The sequence below is a fragment of the Neomonachus schauinslandi genome, chromosome 3 (assembly GCF_002201575.2).
Source record: "Neomonachus schauinslandi chromosome 3, ASM220157v2, whole genome shotgun sequence".
Taxonomy (NCBI): domain Eukaryota; kingdom Metazoa; phylum Chordata; class Mammalia; order Carnivora; family Phocidae; genus Neomonachus; species Neomonachus schauinslandi.
In genome coordinates this window covers 62,295,675-62,310,845 of record NC_058405.1, presented here as the reverse complement: position 1 = coordinate 62,310,845, position 15,171 = coordinate 62,295,675, and the positions used below count along the sequence as shown (strand labels likewise).

At 44.4% G+C, this 15,171-nt stretch overlaps 1 long non-coding RNA gene across 2 annotated transcripts in view; it reads right to left on the bottom strand.

Moving 5' to 3' along the window:
• Positions 1–382: 382 nt before the first annotated feature.
• LOC110570348 overlaps positions 383–15,171 on the bottom strand; it is a 92,458-nt gene continuing 77,669 nt past the window's right edge. Inside the window, exons 6-8 of one of the 2 annotated variants that reach the window (XR_006539746.1) lie at positions 8,978–9,105; positions 5,693–6,458; positions 383–536 (exon numbers count right to left, since the gene is read on the bottom strand). This is a non-coding gene — a long non-coding RNA (uncharacterized LOC110570348). The remainder of the gene's footprint in view (positions 537–5,692; positions 6,459–8,977; positions 9,106–15,171) is intronic. The other variant, XR_006539748.1, reaches the window with a different exon arrangement.

Genomic DNA, 15,171 nt, shown 5'->3' with positions numbered 1-15,171 from the left:
AACTCTTTCTAAGAATTAAAAATGATGTCATAGCAATGTATTTATTTAAATGAAAAGACATTCTACTATTAGGTGAAAAACCTCAGATTATAGAACAGCATGCATATGAGCTCACTGTTGCTTAAAAGGAAAGGATGTACATAGACAAAAAACTAGAAGGATAACACCAAAATGTTAACGAGGGTTGTAGTAAGTGGAGGAGCATGAATAATTATTATTTTCTTTTGTTTGCTCCCCCGGGTTCTCTATTGCTTTTTTTCTAAAATGAACATGTAATACATATACAGTAACAGAGTTACTTTTTGAAGGTATGCATGTGCTATCAGAAATGTGAATGTAACATGTCAGGAATCTGGTGATGAGCACCTGAAGGAAAGGTGGGGTGAGGGGACTGGCCCCGTTGGAGTCTGGGTCCCCCAAAAGTAGAGTGATGTAACACATGGAGCAAATGCCCAAAGAGCACAGACTTCAGATCCCACTTCAGCCACTTGTAATGCAGGACAAGTTACTTAAGCTTTTTTTTTAAGATTCCTTATCTGCAAAACAGGTGAAAAAGAATACCTTTTGTTGTTCCAACTGCATTGCTGGAAATCTAAATTAAGTTGATAACAGTATGTGTAAAGTTTCTCAGCTTCAAATAAAGTCTGGCACAGGATAAGCCTTATACGTGCTTGCTTTATTTATTTATTTATTTATTTATATTATTTATTTGAGAGAGAGAATGAGAGCGAGCGAGTACATGAGAGGGGGGAGGGTCAGAGGGAGAAGCAGACTCCCTGCCGAGCAGGGAGCCCGATGCGGGACTCGATCCAGGGACTCCAGGATCATGACCTGAGCCGAAGGCAGTCGCTTAACCAACTGAGCCACCCAGGCGCCCCGTGCTTGCTTATTTAAAAGAGATTTCCTTTTAATGATTTCTAAGATGAATAGGTGAAAAAAATTACTTTATTATCCCACCCCCTTGGGGCTGAGTCAGCTGGGGAGAGAAGGCTGGTGCTGTGTTCTTTTCAAACACGGTTCATCATCTTAATTTCTTTAAAAAACCAATTCACTTCCTTTCCTCCTCCCCATAAAAGCTCTTTGGGAAGTTTTGCCTTATTGCTAATGATTTTCTTTATAACTGGATGATCAATTCAACTGAGATTAATTGAGCATGAAGCTGGCAACATCTGTGAAGCCATTTATCAGGGAGAATGAGCCGGATCACACTGGAGCCCACCAGCTGTCATTATCTGCCCTCTCGTTCCAACAGCCTCGGGCACACCTGAGCCTCAGGTGGCCAGCAACATGTTGGCCGAGTATGTGCGCAAGCAAGCAGAGAAGCTGCCTGCATGCCCCTCTCCCCAGCTGAAAGGCTGCATGTCTACAGGTGATCCTTGCAAACCCAAAATGCTGAATTTATTCCAATGTCAAGCCAGCATCTTGCTATAACACTGTTCACTAAAAAAATTAATTTAATTCAAGACAGATAGGATCTGGATCCTGTCCAAAGGAGTTTCATTAATGAAGTACCAAAGCATACATCTTATGAAGCAGTATCCAGCATGGGCTCTGCAACACTATGTTAGTAGAGTTTTGGACTTTGCTTAAAAATAATCATGACAGGGAAGCCTGGGCGGCTCAGTCAGTTAAGCGTCCGAGCTTATATGACATATATCAACATATGAAGCTTCTCCTGAGCCTTCAGCTCAGGTCATGATCCCAGAGTCCTGGGATCAAGTCCCACATCGGGCTCCTTGCTCAACGGGGAGCCTGCTTCTCTCTCGGCTGCTCTGTCTGCTGCCCCCCCGCTTGTGCTCTCTGACAAATAAATAAAATCTTAAAAAAGTAATCATGACAACAATTGAAATGCATTGTATATGATGATGATGTTTACAGTAGGTTAAGCACAGAAAGGTTAAGTAGCTTGCCCACAGTTACACAGTAACTCAGGGGCAAAGCTGGGATTCCAAGTGGTCAGTGTGGCTCCCCAGTCCATGCACCAGCTAACCTTTCTGTTACGCTGTTTCACATGTGTGGATGGGTGCACACTTTTCACACATGCACACATGTGCACACACACACATCCCAGTTAATTGTCCTTTTCAGTCCCCATGCAAATTGAGGGATGCAGGAAGTTCTGCAGCTGGCTAAGACCAGCTTTTAAAAAGTTCTGAAGCCAAGGTTGCTCCTAATCAGTATCCAGGCCCAGGTGTCATATCCTTTGCCCACCCGTTTTTCTAGGCAGAAAGCACTGAGGAGATACAGTCCCCACACAAGGCTTGCTCTTCATTTCCTTCTGCACAGGGGGAGTTCAATCCATGTGGGGGGGGGGGAGGGGAGTTCAATCCGTGTGTGTGTGTGTGTGTGTGTGTGTGTGTGTGTGTGTGTGTAAACTTGGCTGGGCCACTGTGCCCAGATATTTAGTCAAACGCTATTCAAGATGTCTCTGTGAGGGTGTTTTGGGATGAGATGTAAATCTAAATCAGTGGTCTTTGAGTAAAGCAAACTGTCTTCCATAATGTGGGTGGGCCTCATCCAATCAGCTGAAAGCCTCGATTGAACAAAGGACTGACCTCCCCTGAGCAAGAAGGGGACTCTGCCAGCAGATGGCCTTCAGACCTGAACTGCAGCATTAGTCTGTTTGGGATGCTGTAACAAAATGCCACAGACTGGTGGCTTATAAACAACAAATTCATTTGTCACAGTTCTGGAGGCTAGAAGTCCAAGATCAAGGTGCCTGTATGGTTGGGTGAGGGCCCTCTTCCTGGCTGTCGACTTTTCATCACCTGGCAGAAGGGGTGGGATCTCTCTCGGCTCTTGTATAAGGACACTGAGCCCATTCACGAGGGCTCTGCCTCCTAACACCATCCTACTGGACATTAGGATTTCGACCTAGGAATTTGGGAGGGACCGACATTCAGACCACAATACTGGGTCTTCAGTTTGTGGTCTACCCTGCAAATGTTGGACTTGCCCACCCCCATAATTGCATGAGCCAATCCTTAAAGTAAATTTCCTCCTATACATATACATATCCTGTCGGTTGTGTTTCTCCGGGGAACCCTGACTAATACATTCGTCTCACTCAGCTGTGCCCAGAGCACACACTCTCACATAGCTGGCTCTGGGAGTAGGAGGGGGGTTTTGCTTTGAGAAGGGGGTGGAACCAAGTGACCTTTCAAGTCTTTACAGAGCTAAAATTTGAGATTTGGTTATTCCAGTACTTGGTACTTCCCTTGTACAGAATCTAACCTCAAGGAAAACACCTTTCACTCATGTGACCAAATATAAGAATAGGACGGAATGAGGGCTCTCGTCTCAACATTTAAAGGGACAGGCGTGTGAAGCACAAGGCCCCACACAAGAACGGAACTGAGTTTGTGACCCAGATCCTGCCACTAGCCTTTTAAACTCTGAATCACAGAATTCACAAAGGAGGGAGATTCTTGTCCCTCCCCCACTGCATGTTTTTTCTAAGCAAAAGAACAACAATGACCAAAGGAAATCCTTTGTGGGAGACTTCCTACCATTCCATAGCTACCATTCAAAAAAAAAAAAAAAAAAAAAAAGCTCATGGAACTGCGCCACCCCTCCTGGCAAAAGTCAGGCATTGAACTTGACAAGGGGATCATTTTGCTCTTCCTGTTGAATCTATTTTGCAAGTAGTCATGTTCATCATCACCGAGCTTCCTAGTGGAGGACATGTTCATGGCCAGGGTGTCCACCTAAACCTCTTTGACTTAAAGACCATTTTCTGTGCTAGCTCCCCCACGAAAGGAATCTGTCACCCAAGGGGACACTGAGACTGCAACCATGGTCCCAGCCAGACACTGCTATGAGAAAATGCAATAAATATGGCCCTGGGGCGCCTGGGTGGCTCAGTTGGTTAAGCGACTGCCTTCGGCTCAGGTCATGATCCTGGAGTCCCGGGATCGAGTCCCACGTCGGGCTCCCTGCTCGGCGGGGAGTCTGCCTCTCTCTCTGACCCTCCCCCCTCTCATGCTCTCTATCTCATTCTCTCTCTCAAATAAATAGGTAAAATCTTCAAAAAAAAAAAAAGTTTTATAAAAAAAAAATATATATGGCCCTAAGAGTTTATAACACCTCTCACCTTCCCACAATGTAATGAACAGGATAGATTCTTAAATATCAGCCTTCAGCACAAGCCTATTTCCCATAACTTCATTTGGGAAAAGTTATCAACCCAAAATTCTCAACCGATTTCTTAAAATGTAACTAATACAGTCTAAAACACTTATATATCCACATATATAGTATATGCATGTTAGGATGCTGCAAGCATTGCTTCCTGATCACCAAAAAATTACTATGTTCGTCACGAAGAGTTGCTTGATGTGCTGTGGCCCCTCTCTTAGCTCTAACAACAACCAAGGCATGCACCTCATGCCGACACTCCACGTGCCTTTAAACAAAATCTGACTTTCTAGGAATTGTTTTTAGACTGTAACTCAAAACTATTTCTACAAATCATTTAGTTTAAATGTTGTATGGAGTTTGGGGGTCACATGTGTGTGTTTTTCTATATCATCATTGACCAAAAAAAAAACAAAAAAACACATTGCATTAAGAGTTACATACATTCCATGAAATTGGGCTTTGATAATTCAAGTGGCATTCTATTGAGAAAATGTTCCCTGGGGAGACGTTGTGGAGGATATCCCTATCCTTTATTTGTTTGTCATATTTATTATCTATCTCCCTTCACTGAACTGTAAGCCCTACAAGAACAGAGATTGATTTCTGGTTGCTGATACGTCCCCAGTGCCTAGAAAGGACCTGACTCACAGGAGGTGTGCAGAGCATTTTGGATGAGTAAGTCAGCAACAGTCAGGCTGAAGCGAGATGGGTGGATTACTAAAATCCTCATCATCTACCGGGAGAAGCTCTGAAAAAAAGCACTGTAGCAGGAGGTAGGAGGTCCAAGTTTTGAGTCCTGGACTGGCCACCGAGTTACTCACTGAGTGACCTTGAGCCTCATTTTCCTCTCTAGGCACTGGATTCTCAACCCAGCCCCCAGCTCCTTCTTTGGCTCCCTGTCTGATTCTGTGGGAATAAGCCTATCTAGCTCTCTAATTGGAGGGTTGGGGAGGTGGGGGGTGGGGTGGGGGGAGGCACCCTCAGTCACTGCTGGGAAGAAACTGGGGCAGGCAACAAAAGTGAAAGAAAGCGGAGAATTTGGCTTAGAGAGCGAGGCCTGGCCTTGCCCTCTCTTGGGGCGGCTCCCTTCTTGTTCCATCACATTATACATTGTATTGTGGTGATGCTTAAACACAAAGGAACCATTGCGGAAGTACCTTACAGTTCCAGGAGGCCAATCTGCATTCCCTTTAAGGGCAATCCTGGTCTACAGAAAAACAGGCAGCTGGGCTTTCCAGTGAAGAGGTACAAAGCTGTGGTTTCCCCCTGAGGTATCACCTACCATGCAAGGCTGAGATGCCAGTAGGCGTGTCCCCAGCCACTATCCCTGTCAGAGGCCCCTCACAGTAAGTACAATAGAGATCACAGAGATCAACAAGTGCTGTGTGGCTTCCGGGCCTGGGGAAGAGCAGCGAGCAGAGCAGAGAGAAGGAGGCCTCACCCCATTCAAGCTAGAGGATGACATGAGGAGGCTCCTATCCCCTGCCCTCTATGGCCAGGCTCCTGACCAGCAGCCATCCTCCTGAAGCAGTCATGTTAAGAAAGTACTTACCAAGCATTGTGCTAACATTTTTATGTACATTATGGAACTTGATATCTCAAATAGCCTTACAAGGTAAGTCCCATTGTTGCAGGTGAAGAAATTCTGGCTTAGGGAATTTAAGTGACTTGCTGACAGGCACACAGCCGGGAGATGGCAGAGGTGGGGCTAAATCTACGCAGTCTGACCCCAGGGCTTCAGTCCCTTACAACCACACAGCATCTAAACAAGTTCCAGTCTTGCTGTAAGGTAGTGCACACCTTCCACTCCTTTAAACACTGGGACCCACTCCCATCCCTCCTGAACTGTCTCAGCTCCCCAAGGCACTCGGTGATATTCAGATACGTTCTTCTGTCTTTCATCTTAAATGTGCCTCCACACCAAAGTCCTCTGGTTCTGGTAGGATCTCTTTCTCGCCATCATGACCAGAATTCTTTAAAAAGTTTGCAACACTGTTTTCTCTCTTCTTCCTCCCCTCTACTCCCTCCCTACACTGAGGAATCCAAATGGAGCCTCAGTTTGGAGGTGCACCCTGTGCCGTGGGGAAAGTGCCACATCTGGAAATGCTGAAAAATCCATCCATCCAGAAGCTGCGCTGGAGGGAAGCCCGAGAGCCGGAGGAGTGAGCAGCTGCGGGAAGAGTTTGATGGCGAGCAGTTCCCAGGCTACAGGATGCGCCCGTGGACAGCCTGGTCTGAGTGCACCAAACCGCATGGCGGCAGGATCCAGGATGCTACATGACTGTCAAGAAGAGGTTCAAAAGCTCCCAGTTTCGCAGCTGCAAGGACAAGAAGGAGATCAGAGTGTGCATTGTGAACCCTTGTTATTAGCAAGGGTGTGAGTGGTTCAGGGCTGCACCCTAGATTTGCAGTCGCCAATGGCTGGAGTGTCTGTCTGTCTGTTGTTTAAGGCAATTTAAATTGTATTCACTAGTTAAAAAAAAAAAGAAAGAAAGAAAGCTTCTGACCTCACCATGATCCCCAAATGCTTAGGAGGCATTTTTGTTTTTCAATTATTTGACTTGATTTCTCAGCCCCTTTTACACGGTTAAGCATGACCCTGATCTTCAAACCTGCTCTTCCTTTGGGAACCGACCTCACTGCCACCTCTCCTGATTCTCCTCCCAGCTCTCTGGCTGCCCATCCCAGCTGGCCTCAGGTGCCCCTGCCACCCTGCCCATCCCTTAAATGTTGAGGATCCTCAGGATTCTGTCCTGGGTTCTGCCTTCTCACTCTGGACACTCTCTGGTAGGGATTTCACTCATTCCCAGGCCGGTGATATTTATATACAAGCAATTCCCTAACCTTTACCTCCTGCTCTACTCTATATTCTGAGATTTAGCCCATAAACTCAGCCTGCCAGTGGTCCATCCCCACCACCAGGAGGAACAAATTCTCCCAGGACCCAGCCGTATTGATGTCTCCTGCCACGTTTCTCCCACCAAATTGTCCAGCCTTTCTGACGATTGACTCTTCCTCCTCTGAGCTGCTTTACAGCTGTGCCCTCTCTTCTGGTGAACTCCTTAGCCCTCCTTTTCCCTGGCTCAGTTCCACTCACCCTTCAGATCTTCACATGGATATCACTTCCTCCAGGAAGTAGGGAGGTGTCAGGCCTGGGTGAGCGTTCATGGTCCCGCACAGCTCCCTCATCAGAGCACCTGTTCCACTGTGCTGCCAGGGCCTGTCTATTTTCTCTATATCCTCCATAGACTAGAAGTTTCCTATTTAATCTCCACTAACTACTGGAATTCTTGATCCATGCATTGTAGGCATTCAATAAATATGGTCAAGTAGATGAAGATTGAATGAATGGGAATGATAGCATTACGTAATCTGGTCTCAGGACCCTCTCAAGTCTGATGAACCCATAACTCCAGGAATTCATGGTGAGATGGGGTTGTGATCCAGGATTCCTGTTTCCTTGTGAGTCCTCTTTGTTCCCTGCAGGCGATATTGTCTCCTAAGAACTGAAACTTAAGCCTGTCTTCTGACTCCCGTTCATGTCAACCACCTTGACCACCAATATGTTTACCACTGGCCTGATCCTACTGTTCCTCTTTCTCTGAGCACGCTATCCTACTGTGTTCTCTGGCTGTCGCTGCTGCCAGTCACCAATACCAGTCACCATCTTGTGCACGGGTTGGGATGGCTTGATGCATCGAACGCTGTGGGTCTAGTAGGCTGCTGCCTGGCATACTTCAGTCCCAAAGGGAGCCTTCCTCACTCTGGAACTCCTAGCATGCAATCTCTCTGGATCCACATAAGCAGCCTCGGACTGCATTTGTGTGTGTGTGCACATGCCTGGTAAACCACAACTCTGGCCAAACCCAGCCTCTTCCAATCCAGTGCAACCTGCAGGGAATGTGGCAACAGTTCATCTGCTTCCTTCTGACCAAGGCTGTTCCTGGCTGGGGTTGCCCAAATCTGCCACATGTGTAGAAAAACACAAGCCTTTCCACTCACCACCCAGATGTTTCCAGATATTGTCATGTTTATGGATAGAAAACATCTGGATGTCTGATTGACCCTGCAGAAACTTCTTGCCCAGATGCTTGTTGTCATATAAAATTCTGACAGAGTGATCTTCTGCTCTCCTCAAATCTGCCATTTCTTTCCCTTCACTGCCATTACAGAAGGCGCATTCCAGGTGCAATTGTCATTCTGGAGCAAGTGTGGCTGAGTAATGTCATCGGAGTTTTGTAAGGATCATCCCAAAGGACGGGTAGCAGGACTCGGCGCTTCACCAGGCAGCAGAGCACTTGGTATTGGCCAGCCCACAGGCTTCCTCAAGCCCCAGGCCAGCCGCCTGTCCCCTCACACCACGGGTTCCCTAAAAGTTCCCAAATCCTGGGGCCTCTTACTGCTGTTCCCAGAGGAGCCAGAGCCTTTTTTGCTACTGAGAGAAAAGCTACTATAAACACAAAACACTATTAGGATATGACCCTCTTATTTATTAACCAAAGCATTTTTCATGCATATCTGTGATTTGCAAGTCTTTTCATAATAGGGCTCCTTAGTTACGTTCAAAGGTGTCATCTCAAAATACCTCTCAAAATGGACTTCATTGATTAATATCAAATTCGTTTACCCATTTATCAGTCAATTTATCAATAGACTGATTCCATAAATGTTTATTTTGCCTTTACTACGTGACAGGCTTTGGAGAATATGTAAGAATACCAAAAGAAAAAGACTTGAACCAGTCCTCAAATTGCTTACCATCTGTACTAGTTCACGAGGGCTACCATAACAAAATACCAGAGTGGGTGGCTTACACAACAACAATTTATTTTCTCACAGTTCTGCAGGTTGGAAATCCAAGATCAAGGCATCTGCAAGTCTGACTTCTTTAGAAGCCTCTCTCCTTGGCTGACAGGTGGCCATTTCTCCGTGTCCTCACCTGGTCTTCCTCTGTGAGCACACATCCTTTTTACAAAGACACCAGTCAGATTGGATTAGGGTCCCACCCTAACTGCTTTGTTTTAATGTAATCACTGCTTTGAGGAGCTTATCTCTCAATATGGTTTCATTCTGAAGTACTGGGGGTTGGGACTTCAACATATGACTCTGGTGAGAGGGGGATGGGGGGACAAAATTCAGCCCCTAACACCATTTATTTGGAGAAGTGGAGAAATTAAAACGTGATTACAATGAAGGGTACTAAGGACTATGGTAGAGAAGATACGAGGTGATTCTGAAGCATCAAATAGGACAGCTAGCCCAGTGTGGGTAAGGGTGGGGAGCAGTCAAGGAATGCTTCCAAGAGAAGGAGATGCTCCCACACTGAACAAAAAGGTGGCACATACAGAGACCTGGAATGAGAGTACAGCTTATTGAAGTAATTTCATGTGACCAAATCATACAGCACAAGAGTGGAAGCAAGAAGAGAGACATGAGAAGATAGCAGGGCCCGGAGGAGAGCCCCCTTAAGGAGACTGGGCTGAGTTCCATCGCAATGGTGTGTCAGAGAAATGCATGGTGGGGAAGGGTAGGAGTGCTTACAGAACCAGATGTACGCTTTATAATAGATCATGGCATTCATTGTTGGGGATAGATCAGAGCTCCTGCCAGACTACAGGCTAAGCGAGCAGGTAGGAGGCTGACAAAATTAGCCATGTAAAAGGTGATGAGGACCTAATGTAACCCATTCGTGGGGTAGACAGAGAGGATGGTGTGGATTAGCACTGAAACTGAAGCCACAGGGAAAAAGAAGTTCCTTCCAGGAGAATATGCAGAGTAAGTAGACTAGAGGCCAAGGAGGAAACTGTAGGGTCATTAGTTGGCATTTAAAGAAGGCCTAACAAACAGGGATGCCAAGCAGGCTGGCAGCAACTCAAACTATAAACACAAAAGGAGAATGTGTGCAATTATAGCGCACAAGTCCATCTAAACAGGGCAGCCATAGCCTAGCTCCAGCAGAGGCTACCACAGGGGCATGCTGCCCAGGCCTGCCCCATCTTCGGATTCTTCAAGAAAAGTGATACCCGTAGCCCCTCGGGTGAGATGATCCAGCTTTTAAACAGTAAAAAGCAATTAGAAAACCCTAAGCAGGTCAAGCAACATGAACATGTGGGCTGTATCTGACATGCAAGTTTGAATTCAGGGGACTAGAAACCACCAATGAGACAGGGAAGTGGGACAGGCGAGGGAAGGCAGTGTTGTGGCGGATTGCATTGTCACCCTGCCCTGCCTGGGAGGGACTCCACATGACGCCTCACTGACATCAGGCTGGGCCATGTCGCCTGCTTTGGACAATGGAATGTGAGCACCCCTAGGGGACCTGTGTCACTCACTTGCTGGTGGAAAGCTTTACGAGCTGGTATGTGCTTCTCTGTGATCTCTTTTTTTCCCTCTGATAGAAGAGGGACCACATTCCACAGAGTGCCCAGAATGATGAGAACACAGAGCAGATCTGCAGCTGGCCTAGAACACAGAGCACAAGTGAGAAATAAATCTCTGCCATTGCAAGTACTGAGATTTGGGGATCACTCACTGGGTTACTGTAGCATAACCTGGCCTATCCTGACTGATGCAGCCACAGGAGCCGAAGGAAAATGGGTTCTCTGAAGCGAGTAACAATGCGTGTTGTCAAATGCTACAGAACCAGTTCAGGGAAAATCTGTAATCCCACGCAGACACAGCAGAACAGGATCCCTGAGCAGCAGAAGGGAGATAGGTTTCGAGGGCAGGGCCTGGTCTAAGACATGAGGAGGGGCACTTCCTGTTCCTCCAAGGGACTTATGGAAAGGAAAACAGCGTAGGTGTGGGTACAGGGACAATTTCAGGAGGCAGGTAGGCAGGACGCTGAGGTGGCCTGGAGTGCATACAATAAAATCAACATAAAATTCAGAACTCTATGCTATGATAATTAAAAGGAGGGAGGCATCACTTTTGCCTGGAGCAATAAAGGTAGATGTGAAAGAAAAGAGAGAATTTGAACCAGACTTGAAGGACAGATACACATTTGTTAAGATACACTTGCTACCCTAAGACAGAAATCCCCCAATGTGGTAAGCTTGACCCAATAGTAATTTTTTCTAACGCATGAAAAGTTCAAAACCATGGGGGAGAGACTCTGCCACTCAATCTTTCACGGACAAGACAGATGAAGGCTCTGCCACCTTCCACATTTGACTTGCATAACAGAGCTGTTCCGATATTTACTACAGTTTGCAGGCAGACAAGACACTAGGGGGAAAGTAAATTGGCATGTTTATATAAGCAAGGCCTGGAAGTGGTACAACTCAGTTACACCCTCCCCTAACTGCAAGGGAGGCTGGGAAATGTCGTTTGGCTGTTAAATGAATAGATAGCCAGGGTCTACCCAGTGGGCAGGAATTGGCTTGCCAGAAATAGAGTGAAGGAAAGCACTAGGCAGAAAAAAATGCCATAGGGGTACCTGGGTGGCTCAGTCAGTTAAGCATCCGACTCCTGATTTCAGCTCAGGCCATGATCTCAGGGTCATGGGATGGAGCCGTACATCAGGCTCCATGCTCAGCAGGGAGTCTGCTTGAGATTCTCCCTCTCCCCCTCCCCCTGCTCATGTGCTGTCTCTCTCTCTCTCTCTCTCTCTAATAAATAAATCTTAAAAAAAAGGAAAGGAAAAAATGGCATAAGCAGCGTTTAGCAGTTACATAACTTCTACGATCCTATGACATGAGAATAATAATACCTATTACCAGGATCACTATATGAATGAAATGAAACGACACACATCAAGTGTGTAACATAGAATGGTGTTAATACATGTATGTTCCCCACACATACTCCACTTCCCCCACGTAGACTCAGATCCTGGCCTTGCCTCTGATGAGCAGAGCACCATAATCCAACTGTGAAAGCTTACCTGACCTCAGGTAGTGTGCACCCTCATGTGCAGATACTGCACCTCCGGTGTTTCCTGCTCTCTGCACCTTGCATTCTAGCATGGTCCCACCGACAATGACTGGCCCCCTTGAAACTTCACCTATACTGACTGGCTGCTTTGCCTTGGAGACACACTACTGCCTTCAAGGGCTATTAAGCACCGAGTACGAAGAAGAGATATCATGCTTCCAGGGGCCTCTACAGAGGGGGCACCAGAAGAAAGTCCACTTGTTTGACCTGCCCATGCTGCCTCCAACCTTGACTTTTCCAAAGATGGCAGAGTCCTTCCAGTCAACAACTCTTCTGGCTCTTCTTATTCTGAGGTCTGCTGCAAAGGTTTTCTCCCATGTTTTCTTCTAGGTATTTAGAGTTTTAGTCTTTACATTTAGATCTGTGATCTATTTTAAGTTAATTTTGTATAATGTTCACTAGGTTCTCATAGATGCTTTCTATTAGACAGAGGAAGTTCCATTCTACTCCTTGTGTCCTGAGAGTTTTCTTCAACTATAGATGTGAGACTGCATCCAGTGCTTTTTTTCTATGTCTGTTGAGATGATGCTATGTTTTTTTCCTTTTTAGTTTGTTAATATGGTGAATTAAATGGATTGATTTGGGGATGTTAAGGCAGCATTCTTGGGATAAATTCCGCATGGCCATGATGTACATTTTTTACACCTTGTCAGATTAGATTTGCTAAAATTTGCTTTAAAATTTTTGCATCTATATTTATGAGTGATATTGGTCTACAGACTTCTTTTCTTGTAATGTCTTTTCTGGTTTGGTATTTGGGTAGTGCTGGTCTCTTTGAATGAGTTGGTATGCATCTCTTTCATTTCCATGTTCTAGAAGAGTTTGTATTTTTGGTATTGTTGGTATAATTGCTTTTTTTTAATGTTTGGAAGACTTCCGCAACAAAATGATCTAAATCTGGAGTTTTCTTTATGGAATGATTTTAAAACTACAAATTCAGTATTTTTAATAGGTATATGGCTATTCAGGCTATCTATTTCTTCTTAAGTGAGTTTTGGTAGCTTTTGCCTTCCAAAAAGTTTCCCCCTTCCAATTAAGTTGTCAAACTTATTGGCATAAAGTTGTTCATAGTATTCTGTCATTAACCTTTTAATATCTATAGAATCTCTAGAAATGCCACCTTTCTCATTCTTGATATTGGTAATTTGTGTCCTCTTTTTATCCTGATCAGCCTAACTATAGTTTTATTCACTTTATTGATTATCTCAAAGAACCAGCTTTCGGTTTCATTGTTTTTCTCTTTTTCTTTTCTTTTCTTCTTTTTCTATTTCTTTGATTTCCATTCTGATCATTATTATTTTCCTTCTTTTGCTTATGTTGGATTTAATTTGCTGTCATGCATTTAAATTTTATAGATGTAATAAACACATGATTATCATTTCTGCTCAAACAGCAAATTATCTTTTTAAAGAGATTTTAATACGAAAAAAAATCTTATTTGCTGTTATAAATTTCTGGGGTTCTTCATTTCTACGTATAGCCAGACTTCCATCTGATATTATTTACCTCTGCCGGAAGAATTTCTCTTAAAATTCCTTATAATGTGGGTGTGGTGGTAATGAGTTGCTTCAACACCTGAATGTTTGTAAAGTTATTTTGCCTTCATTTTTTTTTTTTTAAAGATTTTATTTATTTGCCAGAGAGAGAGAGAGAGAGGGAAAGTACAAGCCAGGGGAGTGGCAGGCAGAGGGAGAAGCAGGCTGCCCGCTGAGCAAGGAGCCCGATGTGGGACTCGATCCCAGGACCCTGAAATCATGACCCGAGCCGAAGGCAGATGCTTAACCATCTGAGCCACCCAGGTGTCCCTTGCCTTCATTTTTTAAAAGATATTTTTGCAGAGTATAGATACTAAATTGATGGATTTTTTTTTAAGTAAAGATATTGTTCCACTGACCCCACCCCTGAATAATTCCAAGAAGAAATCTGCTACCTTCCTTATCTTTTCCCTTCTTATCTTTTTCCTTCCTTTCCTGGCTACTTTTAAGATTTATTCTTTATCATTAATTTTTTACTCTTTATCATTGATTTTGAGCAATTTGATTAGGACGTGATGATGTAGTTTTCCTAATGTGTCTTGTTCTTGGGGTTCATTGAACTTGCTGTATCTGTGAGTTGATAGTTTTCATCAGATTTAAAAAACTTCAAGCCATTGGTTCTTCAAAAATCCTTCTCCTCCCCTCCACCTTGGAGGATTCTGAATCTAGTCCAAATATGCTGCTTGAACTTACTCCACAGTTCATTGGTGCTTTTCCCCCCAGTTTATTTTTTCTGTGTTTCACTTTGGATAGTTTCTGTTTCTATGCCTTCAAATTTAAAATCTTTACTTCTGTGATATGTAATCTACCTTTAATCCTATCCAGTGTATTTTTCATCTCAGATATTGTAGTTTTCATCCCTAGAACTGTGATTTGGGTATTTTATATTTACCATGTCTCTATTTACCTTTTTAAATCTATAGAATATAATTATAATAACTGTTTTAATGTCCTTGTCTGACAGTTTTAGCATTTTTCAGTTGTGGAGTTACATGTGTCAGTTACAATTGATTGGTTTTTAACTTCATTTTGTTTGTATTTTACTGCTTCTTTACATGCTTGGTAATTTTTTATTGGACACCAGACATTATGAATTTTACTGTGTTTCTGAATATTTTTGTATTCCTAAATTCTTATATTTTGTTCTAGTACACAGTTACGTTCATTGGAAAAATTGTTATTTGGGGGTCTTGCTTTTAAGATTTTTTATTTTTATTTTTTAAAGATTTTATTTATTTATTTGACAGAGACACAGCGAGAGAGGGAACACAAGCAGGGGGAGTGGGAGAGGGAGAAGCAGGCCTCCCGCGGAGCAGGGAGCCCGATGCGGGACTCGATCCTAGGACCCTGGGACCATGACCTGAGCCGAAGGCAGACGCTTAACGTCTGAGCCACCCAGGCACCCCGCTTTTAAGATTTTTTAAACAAGACCAGAGCACTGTACAATCTACAGCTAACTAGTCCATTACTGAGGACAACTTTTCTGAGGACTCTACCTCATGCCCCATGTGTTATGAGTGTTTCCAGCCTGGCTGGTGTGGACAGACACTATTCCTGGTCC